The sequence below is a fragment of the Prunus avium genome, chromosome 2 (assembly GCF_965620075.1).
Source record: "Prunus avium chromosome 2, drPruAviu1.hap1.1, whole genome shotgun sequence".
In the NCBI taxonomy this organism is placed as follows: domain Eukaryota; kingdom Viridiplantae; phylum Streptophyta; class Magnoliopsida; order Rosales; family Rosaceae; genus Prunus; species Prunus avium.
Window position 1 is genome coordinate 8,670,161 of NC_142285.1, and position 15,972 is coordinate 8,686,132.

The window sequence follows — 15,972 nt, forward strand, 5'->3', positions numbered from 1 at the left end:
TTGTAGGGTGCGATGACCGAATCGCGTCCTCTGCATTCAAGAAAGTTTTTCTAGCTGAACACGACTTATACCATGAGTTGATTATCACTCCCAGCCAGACTTTGGCAGAGGTCTACATGACCGCGGAACGCTATGCGCTTTGGGATGACAATCGAATCGCCACGAAGAAGTCTACCAAGCAGGAAGATTAGCTGACCAAGAGGGCAGACCAAAAAAGCGACAGGCTTAGCAGCAGGGACAAAGACAAACGCAGGTTGCTCCCATAAGGAGACACTACAACAAAGGTGAACTACACTAAATTCTCCATCCCTATACATCAAATCTTAGCCCAAGTGAAAGACAAACCTTGGGTAAAAAGACCACCACCCTTGAAATGAGATCCGGACAAGAGAGATACCAAAAAATATTGTGCATCCAATGCGACGCACTAGCACAATACGAATAATTACTTTGCTTGGAAAGGGCACATCGAAGAACTCGTGAGAGAAGGTCACTGCACGAAGTTCATTGCGAAGTAGGCCATCCAGCATATTGAGGACCGCGATACCGCCAAGGAGCCATCCCAGAAGGTCATAAGGATTAACACAATCCTAGCCGACTCCCAGGAGTCCGGGCTGACTAGCAAAGAAAAGAAGAGGAAGATCAAACAGGCCACTATGTCATCAGCATTCAAATCGCTTAGGCCATGGTCAATCGAATCCATGTAGACGAGGGGAGTGTAGCCAATATCCTACAATTGACAGTCATCCAACAGATGGGCTTAAAAACAAAGATTAATAAATCAGCTAGGCCACTAACTAACTTCAATGAGCGCAACAACAGTTACCGTGGGCACGATAGATCTCAACGTCTACTCCTCATCTGTAATCAGCTCGCAAACGTTCATGGTCATTGATGAAGTCTCACCATACAATGGAATTCTAGGCAGACCATGGATCGGTAAAATCAACGCCATCACCTCCGCCACACATCAGAAAGTTCGCTACCCAATCCCTAAGGTCGATGTCGGCTAGATCAACAGCGATCAGGCAATGGTGAGGAAATTCTTAGGTCAAGGGCTGAAGAGGACCAAGCAAACATAGTTCCTCCATGTGAATCAGGCAGATCTAAAGGGAGTAGAACAAGCAGAGGAGAAAGAAGATCCCTTTCGTGACGGCCGAGCAGACCAGAAAGGAAAGGGAATAGCTATTCCCCAATAGCAATCAAAGAATAAGGATCAAGTCGAGGGAATTCGTTTGGAGGTCTCTCCTGAAGAAGGATGGAAGCCTGAAGAGGACGTCAAGCTAGTACTCCTTGATCCTGACAAGCTAGAGAGAAAAGCTCGAATCAGCTCGTGCTTAAGCTAGGAGAAAAAGGCAGAGCTTGCTGCCTTCCTCCTGAACAACAAAGACGTATTTGCATGGTTGGCATCCGACATGCCAGGCATCGATCCCAAGATCATCTGCCATCGCCTACACGTCAACCCAGTGATCAAGCGTGTAGCACAAAAGAGACCAACTTCGCCCCCGAGCGGGTTGCCATCATTGAAGCCGAGATCGACAAGCTCCTAGCTGCTAATTTCATTGAAGAAGTCTCTTACGCAGAATGGCTGGCGAACGTTGTTCTAGTAGCATTGACTACACCGACCTCAACAAGGCATGCCCTAAAGACAACTTTCCACGCTAAGAATTGATCAGCTCGTCGATTCAACTTCCTGCAATCAACTACTAAGCTTCATGGATGCCTACTTCGGCTACAATCAAATCATGATACATGAAGAAGACAAGGCAAAGACCTCATTCATCATCGAAAGAGGTACATACTACTACAAAGTCATGCCCTTTGGGTTGAAGAACACCGGAGCAACCTACCAAAGACTAGTAAACAAAATTTTCAAGGAGCAAATCAGTAAGACTATAGAGGTCTACGTAGATGACATGTTAGTCAAAGCTCCCTAGCGAACACACCACATCAAAAATCTTGTCGAGGCATTCAGCTTGCTTCGAAAATACAACATAAATTTGAACCTGAGCAAATGCATATTTAAAGTCTCGTCCGGCCGATTCCTGCGATACTTAGTCATCCAAAGAGGAATTGAGGCACATCCGAATCAAATTAAGGCCATACTCAACATGAAGTCACATGCCACAACAAAGGAGATACAAAGTCTAACGGGTAGAGCAGCAGGTCTCAACCGATTCCTCTTGAGATCTACCGACAACTGCAGGCCATTCTTCAAAGCCTTGAAGAAAGGACACAAGGACAAGTGGGATGATGAGTGCGAAATAGCTTTTCAAAACTTGAAAACCTACCTCACTTCACCTCTCATACTCTAAAAACTGATACCAGGCGAAGACTTGTACATCTACCTGGCGGTGTTTGACTCAGTTGTCAGCTCAGCTCTCATTCGAGAAACGCTGGGGGCACAACATTCAGTATTCTACACTTCAAAAGCTCTCCTCGATGCAGAGACATGCTATTTGAAAATGGAGAAACTCATTTTTTCGCTTGTGATTTCCGCAAGAAAACTAAGGCCCTACTATCAAGCACACCGGATAAAGAATAAACTCCTTCCTAATAAGAGTTTTATTCTCTATGAAACCCTAGCCTCCGAGGCTCCTATAAATAGATGGCTTCATTCATAATTCAAGGTACATTTAAACCTACTCCTAAAATCCGAGAAAAATACATGAACCTCTCTCCCTCTCCACTCTCCACTCCCCACATTTTCTCCACAATGGCTCCGGCCACCACACACGACTTAGGCAGCCCGGTTCACACCATACATACATCTCTGTACCATTTTGTTAGCTATTGTTTTCCTAAAAACACTCGAACTAACTTAGGCATCGGAGGGCCCGGTTCACACCATACATACTTCCCCGGGTGTGGTCTATTTACTATGGTCTTTTTTAGAGGAATTGAGGAAGAGAGAGAAGGAAGATCGAAGGTTGAAGGATCTAGAAGTGAATATTCTCCAACGAGATTATTTGCACAAACAATCTCTCCCTTGTAAAAATTCAAAATGACAACAAAACTTGCAGCCTAGCATTCTCAACCAGCCATGAAGCCTACCACTAATTGCATTCTTCATCTAATCCTTTTGCAACAACACCAACATATTAACAAACTAAGACTAATATCAAATAATCATATCTTTTATTTCAAAAAAAGAAAACAACACAATGCAGCCTACCCCTAACTGCATTCTTCATCTAATCCTCCTGCAACAACACCAACATATAAACAAAGTAAGACTAATATCACATAATTACATATTTCATTTCAAAAAAGGAAGATAACACAATGCAGCCTACCCCTAGTTGCATTCTTCATCCAATCCTCTTGCAACAACACCAACATATAAACAAAGTAAGACTAATATCATATAATTATATCTTTCATTTCAAAAAAGGAAAATAACACAATGCAGCCTACCCCTAATTGCATTCTTTATCTAATCCTCCTGCAACAACACCAACATATAAACAAAGTAAGCTTAATATTACATAATTATTCTTTCATTTCATAAATAATAATAACACCATACAGCCTACCCATAATAGCATTCTTCATCTAATCCTCCTGCAACAACACCAACATATAAACAAAGTAAGACTAATATCACATAATTATATCTTTCGTTTCAAAAAAGGAAAATAACACAATCCTGCATAAATCTAGTTGCATTCTTCATATAATCCTCCTACAACAATACCAACAAATAAACAAAGTAAGACTAATATCACATAATTATATCTTTCATTTCAAAAAAGGAAAATAACACAATGAAGTCTACCCGTAGTTGCATTTTTCCTTTAATCCTCCTGCGACAACACCAACATATAAACAAAGTAAGACTAATATCACATAATTATATCTTTCATTTCAAAAAATGAAAATAACACAATGAAGTCTACCCCTAGTTGCATTTTTCCTCTAATCCTCATGCGACAACACTAACATATAAACAAAGTAAGACTAATATCACATAATTATATCTTTCATTTCAAAATAGGAAAATAACACAATGAAGCATGCCCCTAGTTGCATTCTTCATCTAATCCTCCTACAACAATACCAATAAATAAACAAAGTAAGACTAATATCACATAATTATATCTTCCATTTCAAAATAGGAAAATAACACAATGAAGCATGCCCCTAGTTGCATTCTTCATCTAATCCTCCTGCAACAACACCAACAAATAAACAAAGTAAGACTAATATCAAATAATTATATCTTTCATTTCAAAAGAGGAAAATAACACAATAAAGCCTACCCCTAGTTGCATTCTTCCTCTAATCCTCCTGCAACAACACCAACATATAAACAAAGAAAGACTAATATCACATAATTATATCTTTCATTTCAAAAAAGGGAAATAACACAATGCAGCCTACCTCTAGTTGCATTCTTCCTCTAATCCTCCTGCAACAACACCAACGTATAAACAAAGTAAGACTAATATCACATAATTATATCTTTCATTTCAAAAAAGGAAAATAACACAATGAAGTCTACCCGTAGTTGCATTTTTCCTCTAATCCTCCTGCGACAACACCAACATATAAACAAAGTAAGACTAATATCACATGATTATATCTTTCATTTCAAAAAAGGGAAATAACACAATGAAGTCTACCCCTAGTTGCATTTTTCCTCTAATCCTCATGCGACAACACTAACATATAAACAAAGTAAGACTAATATCACATAATTATATCTTTCATTTCAAAATAGGAAAATAACACAATGAAGCATGCCCCTAGTTGCATTCTTCATCTAATCCTCCTACTAAAATACCAATAAATAAACAAAGTAAGACTAATATCACATAATTATATCTTTCATTTCAAAATATGAAAATAACACAAAGAAGCATGCCCCTAGTTTCATTCTTCATCTAATCCTCCTGCAACAACACCAACAAATAAACAAAGTAAGACTAATATCAAACAATTATATCTTTCATTTCAAAAGAGGAAATTAACACAATAAAGCCTACCCCTAGTTGCATTCTTCCTCTAATCCTCCTGCAACAACACCAACATATAAACAAAGGAAGACTAATATCACATAATTATATCTTTCATTTCAAAAAAGGAAAATAACACAATGCAGCCTACCTCTAGTTGCATTCTTCCTCTAATCCTCCTGCAACAACACCAACGTATAAACAAAGTAAGACTAATATCACATAATAATATCTTTCATTTCAAAAAAGGAAAATTACACAATGCAGCCTGCCCCTAATTGCATTCTTCATCTAATCCTTCTACAACAACACCAACATATAAACAAAATACGACTAATATCACATAATTATATATTTCATTTCAAAAAACGAAAATAACACAATGCAGCCTACACCTAGTTGCATTCTTCATCTAATCCTCCTACAACAACACCAACATAAAAATAAAGTAAAACTAATATCACATAATTATATCTTTCGTTTCAAAAAAAAGGAAAATAACACAATGCACCCTTCCTCTAATTGCATTCTTCATATAATCCTCCTGCAACAACAGCCACATATAAACAAAGTAAGACTAATATCACATAATTATATCTTTCATTTCAAAATAGAAAAATAACACAATGCAGCCTACCCCTAGTTGCATTCTTCCTCTAATCCTCCACCAACAACACCAACATAAAAACAAAGTAAGACTAATATCACATAATTATATCTTTCGTTTCAAAAAAGGAAAATAACACAATGCACCCTACCTGCATTCTTCATATAATAATTCTGCAACAACACCAACATATAAACAAGGTAAGACTAATATCACATAATTATATCTTTCATTTCAAAAAAGGAAAATAACACAATGCAGCCTACCTCTAGTTGCATTCTTCCTCTAATCCTCCTGCAACAACACTAACATATAAACAAAGTAAGACTAATATCACATAATTATATCTTTCATTTCAAAAAAGGAAAATAATACAATGCAGCCTACCCCTAGTTGCATTCTTCATCTAATCCTCCTACAACAACACCAACATATAAACAAAGTACGACTAATATCACATAATTATATATTTCATTTCAAAAATGAAAAATAACACAATGTAGTCTACCCCTAGTTGCATTCTTGATATTATCCTCCTGCAACAACCCCAACAAATAAACAAAGTAAGATTAATATCACATAATTATATATTTCATTTCAAAAAAGGAAAATAACATAGTGTAGCCTATCCCTAATTGTATTCTTTATCTAATCTTCCATCAACAACACCAACATATAAAACCAACATATAAACAAAGTAAGACTAATATCACATAATTATATCTTTCATTTTAAAAAAGGAAAATAACACAATAATACCTCATCGGGTGCAGATAGATCTTCGGTAATCCTTCTAGAAATTCATAGAATAGTTGATCACCTTCAGGTATAGAGCACTTCTCTCCTTCGGAATATTCATATATCTTCAAAAAATCACCTGCCTACCTTGCTCACCCAATGCAATGTACAATCTGTGAAGATAGTTCTTGGTTGCTAGTGCAAGAGCCCCTAAAGTCCTAACCAAGTTGAGTCTCTTCTTTCATGCTTAGAAGAACTGGGACTCCGTCAAATTCAAAGCTGATGAAACACATACACAAAGTGTCAATATATTTAAAATCACCAATATTTAAGTTTAAAAATTAAAAGATTAAAAGCTGACCTAATGAAATCATTTTCTGGCCTGTTATCATCCACAAACCAGCCATCTCCCGGATCAACTTCCTCTCCATTATAGAGTGTCTCCAACCATTCATTCAAATAGATGGCTTCGAAGGCCAATATGCTTATATTTCTCCGAGTGAATGTGGACGTACATGTTCCATCTTCTGTCCAAATTTTGAATTTAACTTTGAACCTCCCATATATGTTCTTTATTAAAGTCATTACCCTTAGTTCGTACTTCTGTTATGATTCAGCAACAAGTCTCTGTCCATCTGTCCAATCAGATCCCCCGCAAAACCGTCCATTACATATACTGGAATAAGGGGAGCGGGATCTTGGTCTTTGAGTAAAGTTCTGAAACCATTCGAATCACAAACATTCAAATGAGGTTTCCACTGTAATTATGAACTCTTCTAATCATTAAAAACTCACCTATCCCTCATAAAATTAATTACTTTGGGAAATTGTGTCTCGCCCTGCAAAGGACCAACACCCAAGAAAAATGGCTCCACCACCGTAAAAGACAAGCCAGTCATAGTTGCCTGAAGATGAATTACCTAATGAATTATCATAATATCAAAACCATTATAAATTATAATTCATAAACCGAGGAAGAAAAATAACAATCTAGAATTGATGTTACCTTCATTTGTATCTATTGTTATTGGTACTCGCTCCAAAAATGGATTATGAAAGTTTTGAAGGAAAAAAAACACAGAGTAAGTATCTCCAAAATTGAAAATACAGCAGAAAAGATTAGGGATTGAAAACCAGAAACAAAGTAGGTTTCTAAGAAAAAAGAATGAAAAGAGGATAAACAACTTTGTCATTTCAAAGAAACTGAATCATAAAGTCAACCCTCAACAAACAACCCAAAAAAGCGCAAGTATTTGATTTCCCTTAAATTCTCAGCAACTCAAAACAAAAACCCCAAATCAAACCCAAAAATAAAGAAGAAATCATAAATAAAGAAGAAACATTACCTCAGTAATATTACCTCACCAATACAATTTAGTCAATTCGCATTCGATTCAATATAAATTGGATTGTGATTTTTTCAATCCAATCCAATTATATTAGATGTTTAAATCCAATCCAAATAATAGAAAAAGACAATAATGAAATATTCAACATTTATCCGTATGTTTAATATAGGGTATACTGCCGAATTGCCCCCTGAACATGTACATAACTCCCCATTTAACTCCCGACCTTTTTTTTAGCGAATTAAAGGCTCGAATTAAATTTTATTATCAATGTTCCCCCCACTGTCAAAATTTGAACATTTCATCCATTAATCCGTCTATTTGACTCACGTTGACTCTTTGTTTAGGATTATTTTCGTCATTCAGTGCGGATTGAATTACCAACCTCTCTCACACACTTCTCACATCTCTTTCACATTGGTAGGGTTAGAAAGGGACTGAATCAAGGGCGGGAAAAAGGACAAAATCGAAGGTTGGAGAGGGACGAAATCGAAGGTTGGTGAGAGAGAGAGAGATGAGGACGAACTTATCTGGCAACGTTGATGGGTCACGCATGGGGAATTCAGAGTTGGAAGATGGCAATTCATGGATGTTGCCATCACGGGTCTGCTACTATGGGAAGGTTGCAAAAATTCAAACTTCTTGGACCTCTTCACATCCAGGACGAATACTTTATGTTTGTGCGCAGATGAGTTGAATTTTGAAGTTTGGGTTTCAAATTTGCAGTTTTGAGTTTCCACCTTTTAAAACTCTATGTTTGCAGAAACGTTGTCAAATGTAGGAGTGGGGTGACCTTGTTATGTGTAATAGATCTAAACAAATAATTCCAGGACTGCTGAGGAGAATTAACAAGTTGGAAGCAGAAAAAAAGAAAGGGAATTCGAAGCTGAAAAACCCATGGTTTAAGGTGTCATTGTGCATGTTTGGGGTTATTATGTGCTTGATTTTGAATGAAGATAAAGTCACCAATGGGCAGGTGTAGAAAGGGATGGGTAGTTGGCATTTTGATTTATGGCATTGCTTGACATTTTGTAAGTTTTTATAAGGGTTAGAAAGGGATGGGTGTCACATCCCGGATCGGCTCTGCCGTAGCACGATATTGTCCGCTTTGAGTCCCCCCTCTCTGGCCCTCACGGTTTTGTTTCTAGGAGCTCACGACCAACTTCCCAGTGTGTCACCCATCCTGAGATTGCTCTCGCCCCCAACTCGCTTAACTTCAGAGTTCCTAAAACTCCGAAGCCAGTGAGCTCCCAAAAGGCCTCGTGCTAGATGGATGCGGGCATGTACATATAAGGCACATCACCCCCTCTCCATTGGTCGATGTGGGATCTTACAATCCACCCCCCTTAAGGGCCCGACGTCCTCGTCGGCACACTCCCACCACACGGCAGAGTGGCTCTGATACCAAATTGTCACATCCCGGATTGGCTCTGCCGTAGCACGATATTGTCCGCTTTGGGCCCCCCCTCTCTGGCCCTCACGGTTTTGTTTCTAGGAGCTCACGACCAACTTCTCAGTGGGTCACCCATCCTGGGATTGCTCTCGCCCCAAACTCGCTTAACTTCAGAGTTCCTACAACTCCGAAGCCAGTGAGCTCCCAAAAGGCCTCGTGCTAGATGGATGCGAGCATGTACATATAAGGCACATCACCCCCTCTCCGTTGGTCGATGTGGGATCTTACAATGGGTGGTCGGTATTTTGTAATGGTTAGAAAGGGATGAGTGTTTGGGGTAGAAATAGATGGGTAATTGGCAATTTGTAATGGTTAGAAAGAGATGAGTGATTGGGTTTTTGTAAGGGTAAGAAAGGGTGTGTAATTAGCAATTCTGAGTGTTGTGACCATTGTATTCAATGTAAGAATTGTTTTGGTGAATGAAAATGCAAGCTGTCATTTTGACCATTGAAATAGTAACTATCACACCAAATGAACTGCACTTCAAAGTATACCAAAATACAACATTTGAATTCACATGTGATTACATCAAAGCTTGTCCAAATTCAGTTTCAAAAATACATCTTCATCCATTCACTTCAAATCAAAATCAGTTCAAAAATATACTAGCAAATAGATTGCAAACCAAAATGATCCATAACACCAAAATAAACATCACAACTCTTCAACCATTCACTTCAAATTGTTGACTAAACTCTCCATGGCCTTATTCGTTTTGCTGGAGATTTTAACCTAGGCCTTTTTGGAGAAGTTACCATTGGTTAAGGTTGTGAACTTGAACCTTGATGAGATTGTGAACTTTGGGCAGGTTGTGAAGGAGCTTCTGAACTTGAAGGTTTCACAGGTTGGGAACTTGAACCTTGGGCAGGTTGTGAACCAGCAAATAGATTGGTCTTCCTTATGACATGGGGGGCATGAGCTCCTCTTTTCACATGTTGCAAGCATAGATCCCTTAAGCCTTCAATGATGCAATGATTGATTCAAAACACACCACAATAATCCAAGAACTTACATTAAACTTTGGTCTAGCCTGAGTTTGTTGTTGTTCACTCACAACACCTCTGCCTCTCATAACACCTCTGCCCCTGATAGTTGTTGTTCCACTTGCAGTTGTTGTTCCACTTGCATTGACACTTGCAATATCAACACCTCAATTACCAGTTGCGGCTCCTCTTCCCCTTGCACCTCTTCCCCTCACAGCTCCTCTTCCCCTTCTACCGCCTCTTGCTCTAGCACCTCTAGGTTGCCCCTTCATTGTCAAGAACAACAAATCACATGTTAACATAGCAAAAACAGTCCAATCACATGTTAACATAGCCATTTTCAACAAACGAAATGTGTAAACAAAGAAATTAAGAAAAATTCTAACCTGTCCATTTTGGGGACAACTAGTAAAATTGTGACCTTCTTGTTCATAGTTGCGACATGTCATTACAATGCCATACCTTTTAAATTTTGTTGCCCCTTTTGGCATTTCATCAGGTTCTTTATTTCTGCTAAGTTTGGGCCTTCCTGATTGGATGCGATAAAGAGATGGCTTGATTGGTACATGCCCTATTTTTTGCCAATATGCTTGACTAGACATTGGAGATATATAGCCCTCATAAGCCTTATCATATGCCGGCCTTTTGTAAAGTGCATGCACAAAATCCAGAGGTCTGTGCTCACTCTTTGCTATTGCAGCCAAGGCATGTGCACAAGGAATTCCACTTAAGTCCATTTTCTGCGGGCACATGTATGCCTTTCTAAATCCACAACAAACATAGATCCCAACATGTTATTAACTTGATACTTCCCCCCACCAGCATATGAAGCTATGCAGTGGCCACTTTCAATTGAATTCTTCTCCACAATAACAAATATTCTTGGACCAACCTCATGGGGCCACACTGTCTCTCTAAGTCTAGCCATTCTAAGCATAAAGTAGGTTCTAATTCTTTCCAAAAGGGTAACAATGGGCTTATCCCTTGCTTCTAGAATTGCAGCATTAAAACACTCACACAAGTTGTTTAGAAGTATATCACACTTTGGGACTGTACTAAAGTGTGATCTACTCCAATGAGCAGCTGGTCTCTCCTCAAGCCACTTATAAGCTGCCTCAGATTGACCCAACATCTGCTCCATTTCAGCTTCAAATACAGATATTGTTGTTGCCCTAACTGCTGCCCACAACCTCTGCTTCAAAGCATTACCAATATGGCCTGCAAGCTTGAAATTAATGTGCAAGTGCCTCACACAATGCCTGTGCTCAGCATTGGGCATCAAAGCATGAAGGGCATTTCCTAAACCCTTTTGCTTATCAGTAATGAAAACCCACCCATTGCCATTTTGAATTCCTACATCTTGAAAGAAAATGTCAAAGAACCAACTCCAAGTCTCTGTGTTTTCAATTTCAACAACAGCAAAAGCAATTGGATACATCCCATTATTTCTATCAACCCCAACTGCACTTAGAATTTGTCCTGGATGAGAACCCTTAACATGGCACCCATCAAAACCCACCACTAGTCTACATCCTTCCACAAATCCTTTTTTAAGTGCTCCAAAACATATATAAATCCTCTTAAAAATAGGATTCTCACCCTGCAAATTAGTCTTCACAATGACAGTGCTTCCAGGGTTATTGCCCTTTAACTCCTCACAATAATCTCACAACTTACCATATTGCTCTTGAATACTACCTTGAATTCTGAGTTTTGCAAAACTCTTGGCTTTATAAACTTGAGCCTTAGTTACATCTATGGCGTATTGTTACCTTATTAACTTCATGAAATCTGTCACTTTCATATTGGGATTATCTCTTAACTCCTCATCAAACCTCTTAGACAGCCATGATGAAGTGGCATACTTGGTTCTTTGCCTCCTTCCACATGTATGCCTTGGAACATATGTCTTAATCCTTATAGTTGGACCTTTCCCCACATGAGAAGTGATCGGTTCATAATTGTATATCATTTTGTACCCTTCTAGCTTATGATTTGGTTATGTTATTGAGTTAAACTTGTGCTTTTAATCCATTTTCTGTTTTGATAAGTCCATAATTTCATACACTTGCTTGCCTTCTTTACTTAGTGATTTTGCTTAGTTTCTCTTTATTTTGAGTCACTTACCTCTGTTTGTGTGTTTTGTAGGTTAAGATAGCAAGAGATCACATTTGAGGCAATCCATGCATGTTAAGGGCTGATTGGGATAAGAGCAAGAGCTTAAAGACAAAACCAAAGTTGGGCCACACTTCTTGTCAGTCCAGTTTCGTAAGTCACCTTGCAGGTCTCATTTCAGCAATGTGCACAACTCGGATGAGGAGACATTCTTCATAGCAGTTGTTCAATTGGGTGTCTAGTGTAACATATCCAAAATTCAGCCCAATTGAACATATGTGGAGTCCTTAGCCCGTCCAACACTGAACCATGCTCAGGAGGATTTGCAGCTGCCAGCTTTGAGCCTTGTCTCCTCCTTTAAGCCATGTGCCTCACCCATGCTGCAACTGACTTTGGATCCAACATAATGAGTGAAGTGGGGAGGCATTCCAGCAATGAAATTCTAAAGGAGCAAGTTGGTACATGCTGGAGCTATTATAGAGAAAGCATGTGTATGCATGGGAAGCAAAGAGAAAGGAGAGAGAGAGAAGAATGAGGAATGATGAGAGGCATTTTGCTTCAGCCTTTGAACATGGGAATTGAATTGGCAGATCACTTTGGAGCTGGAAATCAGGTTTTAATTGAAAGAGGAAGCATGTGCATGCATGTGAATCAAAAAGGAAAGAAAAGATGAAATGAAGTCAATTCCAGTCTCTGTTCGGCTGCCAACTTGCAAGGGCCAAAACGCACACTTCTACTGGTCCGATGGAAATACTTTCTTCATAGAAGTTGTTCCAATGGGTGTCTAGTATAACATATCCAAATTTGAGCCCCATTGGATACGTTTTGAAACCTCTGGCCTTCCTACACCAAGACTGGTTCAGAAAACTCGTTTTTCAGCAACCAAAAGGCAACCCACATGGGTTGGCAGCAAAAGGCAATCACATGGGTTGGCAGCAAAGGGCAGCCACATCTGACCACCTTTGAACCCATGTGATGAAAGCTTGAGGTGCAGCAAAAGATGAAGGATGGTGTGGGAATCCATCATGATGTTCCTCCCTCTTAGCCCTATAAATAGAGAAGCCTTCAAAGCTTCAAGACACACCCCAAGGGGGGGAGCTCTCAAACACTTCTCTAGAGCTCCCTTCCCTTCTCTCCCTCAAATTCTCTTAGTTTCCTTTCAAGTTGTCAATTGTTGTAACAATAATGTTTTTACTAATTTTTTCCTTCAAGTCTTCTTAGTTCCACTTTACTTTTATTTGTAATGTACATTCTTTCTTAAGTATTCAAGTTTAATTAGTTTCCAAGTTTCAATTATGGTTTTTGTTCTTATTCATTATGCTTATAAGTTAATATGCTGGTTTGAATGATTGATCACCATTTAGGCTTGCATGTTAGCTATCTTGGTTTGAATTAAGAGTAGACACCATGCTTTAATTCGAATTGAACTATGAATAGGAAGAGTATGTATGGACATTCGACAACAGGGATTAGATACATGCTTGGTTGTTTAAATTGTTCTTCTATGCTTAATGGGTTCCTAATGCTTAATTTTAGGTTAGACAACAAATGATCAAATTAGGGAATTAGGAACACAAGGTTATGACCAAATACCATGGCTTAATCATACTTTAGCTAGAATCAATCCGTTAATCTAATTGAACTTGGGAACTTATTTGCTTGAGTTATTTCATTTTTCTTGTTTTATTTATTTTCTTTTTCATTTCTGTTTTGTGTAGGGAAAATGAATTGGATCATTCAATCACCAATCCTCGTGGGATCGACCTCGCACTTACATATGCTATACTACCAAACGGCTCGTGCACTTGCGAGTATCACAAGTTGAGGATGCAGCTGAATCCATTTTGGTGCAGCTGAATCGACGCAACAAGAAGCATACAGCATCCATGGACATGGAACATTTTGTTTATTATCTCCTTCACATTTGAGCCTCACCCTATACGAATCATTCCTCACCCGCTTCAATGCCCTTGCACATGAAACTGCACAATACCTTATTGCTTCCCTACACTGCTCCATGTTCATAAATTCCATTCCCAAATGAAATTTTGGCTTCAGAAAATCAGATTCTCTTCTAAACTGCTTAAACCTAGGAGCTTTTCTTCTGCGGCTACGGTTTTTCACAACTTCATCCTCATCAGATTCTTCATCAAGACTTACAAGTTCGTCGGTATTGTAGTCTTCACTGTCAACCTCACCAGGTTCTTCATTGTATTCTTCATTTTCTTCATCAACTACATGTTTATCAAACAAGTTATCATCCTCTTCCAAGACTGTCTTCAACCCTTCTTCATCTGACTGCTCAAACTCAGAGTCAATCAACTCAATGTCTATCTCACTATCATCATCTTCAGCCTCTTCTCCACTATCATCATCTTCAGCTTCATCATCTTCACTGTCATATGCCTCATTATCTCCCTCATTATTTGCCTCATCATCACCATCATCATCTAAATCAACATCCACTTCTACAAACTGGTTCCCCAACTCACCAACATCAGTTTTAGTTTCAACTTCTACTTCCAACCCCAGTTGTGGAGTAGATGCAGATGCCTGGCTCTCTGGGAAATGTGGTTGATGCTTATATGAGAGATATAAAGGTTGAACTCTAGAGGTAGATGTATGCTCCACAAACTCAACTACATGGGCATTTACTTCAATTGGAACAAACCCCCTTCTTTTGTTCCAGTAGTGGTACTGTATTTTTTTATGGTCATATCCTAAACATATAGCAACATCAAACAAGTCAAGCATTGACAGGTGGTCAGCATTACAGTTGTCTGCCCATGTAACCTTACTCCGAACATACTTCCCCTCTAAAATATAACCCCCATGGTGAGTTTCTAGGGAGAACAAATCTAGATCACCTAAACAAAACAAAAAATGATATATAAAACCACTATTTTATCACACCAGATTATCTTTACTGCCCAACTACCATTCTAAACTTGAAATTGACTCAGGTCCACCGACAATTATGCAGACAAAACAACACAAATGCTTCGGGACCACAAGTATTTCATATTCAAAAAAGCATATCAGACAACACCACAAAATGTACAAACAACTGACAGACCAAGGACCACACAAACTTAAACAATTTCAAATTGGGAAAAGCGATTACTTACTGTACTTGGGAGGAGGCCCCTTGTTCTGCACCTGTAGAGGCAACACATCCAGACTCATGTTGCGTCGAATCAACAGAGCCAAAAGAAGCTTTATGAAAAAGCTTTCAGATTCCCTCGATATCGTCTCTCTCCAACCTTCAATTTCGTCCTTTTTCCCACCCTCGATTCAGTACCTTTCTAACCCTACCAATCTAAAAGCAATGTGCGAAGTGTGTGAGAGAGGTTGCTAATTCAATCCGCGCTGAATGACAAAATTAACCCTCAACAAAGAGTCAACGTGGGTCAAATAGACGAATTAATGGATGAAATGTTCGAATTTTGACAGTGGGGGTAAGATTGATAATAAAATTTAATTCAAGCCTTTAATTCGCTAAAAAAAAGGTCGGGGGGTAAATTGAGAGTTATGTACAAGTTCAGGGGGCAATTCGGCAGTATACCATTTAATATAATCAAACATTTTCATAGACACAAATGTAAAAATGAAATATTAGAGAAAATTATTTTGATTGTGTAATATATTAAACATAACTCCATTAAATGACTTTAAATATTCATAATTTTTTTAACGATAAATACCTACAAAAGTAAAATAAGCATAAAACTAACTAGATTGGATTAGATTGGATTCTCATAAGCAAATC

General features: G+C 38.6%; 1 pseudogene; it reads right to left on the reverse strand.

Moving 5' to 3' along the window:
- Window positions 1-4,281: 4,281 nt before the first annotated feature.
- On the reverse strand, window positions 4,282-14,222 carry LOC148296409 (uncharacterized; annotated as a pseudogene).
- Between the last annotated feature and the right edge of the window lie 1,750 nt (window positions 14,223-15,972).